Source organism: Berghia stephanieae, chromosome 6, assembly GCF_034508935.2.
Source record: "Berghia stephanieae isolate SIO BIC M18660-M18661 chromosome 6, UCSD_Bste_1.3, whole genome shotgun sequence".
Taxonomy (NCBI): Eukaryota; Metazoa; Mollusca; class Gastropoda; order Nudibranchia; family Aeolidiidae; genus Berghia; species Berghia stephanieae.
This window is the reverse complement of record NC_088365.1, coordinates 1304407-1309406: the sequence shown is the minus strand read 5'-3', so window position 1 is coordinate 1309406 and position 5000 is coordinate 1304407. Positions and strand designations below refer to the sequence as shown.

Genomic DNA, 5000 nt, shown 5'->3' with positions numbered 1-5000 from the left:
TTTTTTGCAATCAATATTGTTCTGGGGAGGGGTGGTATTGGAGATGATGCAAATGATAATGTTTTCTTTGGACGGACTTGCAAGGTTCTACTCAACATCAATAAATATAGTGCTATATATCCAGGTAAGCAATGAAGGAAGACATCTATCGTAACATTGCAAGCAACAAGTCAGAAACGTGGCAGTAGCTACGAGTAGATAGTAGATACCTTCCCAATAATTATGCTACTAAAATGGCACGGTGGTAATAATAATTGTTGTAACGTGTTTGTATGTGCGGCTACTATGTGGTCTAATGGTATGACAATCGCTTTCGTTCGGATCGGAAGGTCCTGGGTTCGAGCCTCGCTCGGCGCATAGTTCAGTCCTTGGAAAAGACTCTTTACTTCAAGGAAGTCACAGGTTTGAGAGTTTTTGAAAAAAGTGTCATTTTAATCGTTCTGTATTTGAAGAACGGATTTTCTGGTCAAATTTTTAATGTGTTTTCGGAGTGTTGCAGGACTGTTTTTTTTTTATTATTCTATCGACACATGGCCTATACATAAGATAAGGCCCATGAAGCCGGAGTTTATGTGATTTTTTTTAATTTAAAAATTGAGCTTTATATAGCGCAATATCGACTAAACGTGCTCAAAGCGCTTTACAAGGGGTCCCTAGTCAACAGCAACATTTAACATGTAGGACGGGACATGACGCCTGCTAGGCGATATTACAATTTTTCGGACAAAGACAACGCTGTTAACGGCCAGGTACTCGTTTAGCAGCGATTCGAAACCGGAATCAAACAAGATTCCTTTTGTCTTGTCAACCAAGTGCTCAATATCCTGTAATTTTGGGACGTTATAAGACATAAAAGGCGCCAAGAAATTCCTTAAAAAGAAATGAACGCTGAGAATTCGGTTATCATCATGATCATCGCCATCATCACTCATACCACCACCAACACCACCATCATCACCTTCATCATCACTCATGCCATCACCACCAACACCACCATCATCATCTTCATCATGATCATTGCCATCATCACTCATGCCACCACCAACACCACCATCATCATCTTCATCATGACCATCGCCATCATCACTCATGCCATCACCAACACCACCTTCATCTTCATCATGATCATCGCCATCATCACTCATACCACTACCAACACCGCCATCATCATCATCATCATGATCATCGCCATCATCACTCATGCCACCACCAACACCACCATCATCATCTTCATCATGATCATTGCCATCATCACTCATGCCACCACCATCATCATCTTCATCATGACCATCGCCATCATCATTCATACCACCACCAACACCACCATCATCATCACCAACAACAACAGTAGTCGTAGCATCCTCATTCTCACCAAAGTTCAAGATCGCGACGACTAGGCAAAACACCTCTATAAATTTTAGAAAAGAGAACAGAACATCTCCTTTAAGTAAATGATATATCTATCAAAGTGTGCGTTATTTTCGTTAGGAGTTTCGTTGTGCTTATGACACTTTTAGGTCAGATCAACAGCTCGATTCTATGGAAAATAAATTGCAACTCTTATTCAATTATTTTTTTTTTTGTTTTGTTTTTTTTTTGTTTTTGTTTTTTTTTTTTGTTTTTAAGGGTTTTACTGTGCTTGCAACACATTTAGGTTATATCAGCGCAAGTAAAAAGGAAGAAAATGGGATAGTAAAAAGTTCTAGAATTAAAATTAAAGCACCCAAGAAAACGTAAGACATAGGGGAACTGGGAACAAATAGGGATCAGATGTAGATTCCAAGAGCATACCACCAATGTACTTAGTTTGAGATCACCTATAAGTCTCATCCAGACACAAGCACAAAATCCAACATAGAGAAATACACTCAAATGCTTACATTATATATTGAAAATAAGAAATATAATATTACATAACAATGAGATGATTTACAAGGAAAAAAATATCATCTCCCAAAACAATAACTATGCATTTGACTGTTTCCCTCCCAGTTAGGACTCCGGCCAGGGCCAGGACAAAACCAAGTCTCATTCCAAGACAAAGACAGAAAGCATGTTGGAAAATAGATACAAGGGGATAGAAGACACAGTAAGTACCCCCCCCCCCTCCCTCTGCCCATTATTCAATCATCTCCCGAGATTGTACAAGCAATACCTACAGTACAGATAAGTAGATACACCGACTGGGGCAATCTCACTTGTTCAATGCTTGACCAAAAATATGATATCTGCAGGGCATTAGATATGAATCTGCAGGGGGATGAACCCGAAACGTCCGTCATGGAATACGCACACTGCATGTTCGTAATGTATCGGGCATAATATATTATGCAGTATGTGTTGATAAGGAAAATACCTTTGCATAATCACAGAAGTGCCTCTAAACACTAGCGGCAAGAGGTACGCAGGTCTCTTTACAAATGGCGTCCGATTTTAGTCTAACTTGATGTCATACCTTCCTACTATCACCAAGAGAGCAGTAACAGCATACGACTTATGCTTCCTTTAACCCTTTTCAAGTAGGTATACGTTTATTTTTATTTTAGCTGGCCTAGATATTTTTTGTGACCAATTATCTCAAAAACTTAGTATGTCCAGGTGAACTCTACAAAAATAGTAGTCCTTCAAAGCCATGAGGCCTATGGAGCTCAGTTTATCTCAGTTTCTATCGAGCGAAACAGACAATAAATAGCAAATTGCTTGCTATCCTTCGGATAGGACACTAGTCTACCGCAAAGTGCTTTCCGCCAGTTCTGACAGAACCAACTACCCTCACTGCTGGGTGAACATAGGGATCAGAAAGATTCTCGACTGCACCTGGGATCGATTTGTTCTCTTTGCGAGAGAATAGGGTGCTCTACCAACTGAGCTGTTCTGATGCTTAAAATTGAATTTTAATAAACTCACGTTTTATAATTTAAGTTAGACTGAATGTCTATTAATTTGATCGTTTATATAGCGCAATATCCACTAAGCGTATTCAAGGCGCTTTACAATCGGTCCCTAGCCAACAGCAACTCGTAACATGTAGAAAGAGACATCAAGCCTTATAGGCGATATTACACGATTTTTTTCGACAGAGACAACGCCGTTAACGGCCAGGTACTCATTTTACACATGAATACGTTGAGAGAATGAGTAAAGAGCCTTTTGCAAGGACTCAACTATGCGCCGAGCGAGACTCGAACCCAGGACCTTCCGATACGACAGCGAGTGTCGCACAACTTATTTCTTTTAAGTTTAAAATTTAATTTTGTGGGTTGTAAATATGCCATTTCAGTAAACAATCTTGATTATGATCGCGGGGGGGGGGGGGGGGGGGGGGGGGGGGGGGGGTAAAGGTTAAAATTTAATTGGAGTCGCCAGCAGTTGAAACTGCCTTCGAACAAAACAGTCAAATATGCGCCAGTAACCAGATAAGCAATGGGAGGATTTATGATTTTTAACAAGTTCAGTCCAGCCGTGAAAGGGTTATATTTGCATTTTATGTACTACTACTACTACTACTACTACTACTACTACTACTACTACTACTACTAATACTACTACTACTACTACTACTACTACTACAACTACTACTACTACTACTACTACTACAACAACAACAACTACTACTACTACTACGACTACTACTATTACTACTACTACTACTACTACTACTACTACTACTACTACTACTACTACTACTACTACTACTACTACTATACTCCCAACGAGACATTTCATTTTGAATGGGGGTAATACGAATATTTTCATATTTTAAAAAACAATTGATTTTGACAAACACCATCTACAATTTAAAATCCAATGATTGAACAACACATTTCCACAATTGTAACAATGATTAATCGCGAAAAGAGACGGTACCTACCAAGATTTGTGGTTGAATTTTAAACAAAAAAATAACAAAACAAAAACAAAAACAAACAAACAAACAAAAAAAAAAGAATAAAGAAGAAGAAAACAAAGAAAGAAAGAAAACGAACAAAAAATAACAAAACAGAAAAGGGTAAAGAACAAAAAAAAAAAAAAGGAGAGAGAGAGAGAGAGAGAGAGAGAGAGAGAGAGAGAGAGAGAGAGGGGAGAAAGAGGGGGGGGGGTGGAGAAAGAAGAAAAAATATATTTAAATTAGATAAAAACGCAGAAAAATGAAGCTTTGAAGAAACTTGTTACTATTGTAAAGACTTTTAAACTCTATAGTGAGAAATATAAATTTGTTGAAGACTATTTACTCTTCCTATTTGTTTGTGTTTTTTTTTAATCGTTAAGATTTCATCTATTTATAACATGTAAATGTTGCTGCTGATAAAGGGGAAACCCGAAACGTTTATTTGATGTTTTTGTAATTAAATTTAAACTTAGATTCAATTTCACATTACTATCTATATCTAATTTTAACAATACTTTACTCACCTTATTTTCCCAACGTCTCTTTGTTCAAAACGAGATAAACACGAATTTACAAATCCCCACGTGAATAATAAGGTCGAGAGGTCAGGCAGGATGTACTAGTACTAGTTAAATAAATAACTCAGCCAGTCAGAATAAATAATATTAATATCATCACGAAGATAGATAAAAGTATTTCTCACAAATAAATGAAGGGTATCTAGGAGGATTTTTTTAAAAAAATTGACAACTTAATAATGGTGACTTCAAAACTCACACATTCATTACTATCGTCTTAGACGATGACGTTGAGGTCTGTACGTGAGTTTCCAATCTTTTAAAAACACAAAAACAACTTTATTTACTACGTATATAAATAAATCAGTTCCACGCTTAGTTCCTCTCACGTTAACGAACGAACAACTGACAATTACACCTATTTCCTCGTGTTTAGAAATACTCACTCGGAAGAGAGTAGGGAGGGCGGGAGCGGAGAGCGACGAGAGGGCGTTATCATCTATCTAGAACTAGGATGTTGGAGAGAGAGAGAGAAGAGAGAGAGAGAGAGAGAGAGAGAGAGAGAGAGAGAGAGAGAGAGAGAGAGAACTTCA

The 5000-nt window shown here is 37.8% G+C and overlaps 2 protein-coding genes across 4 annotated transcripts in view; one reads left to right on the top strand and one right to left on the bottom strand.

Annotated features, from left to right (window-relative positions):
- Window positions 1–4810, bottom strand: part of LOC144975942 (testin-like) — a 125501-nt gene extending 120691 nt beyond the window's left edge. The window contains exon 1 of one of the 3 annotated variants that reach the window (XM_078920160.1): window positions 4414–4810. The gene's annotated coding sequence lies outside the window, so the exon portion shown is untranslated. The remainder of the gene's footprint in view (window positions 1–4413) is intronic. The other 2 variants (XM_078920161.1, XM_078920158.1) reach the window with 2 other exon arrangements.
- The window catches only part of LOC144975946 (uncharacterized), a 551710-nt gene that overhangs the window by 185452 nt on the left and 361258 nt on the right, over window positions 1–5000 (top strand). The gene's annotated exons all lie outside the window — the stretch shown is intronic.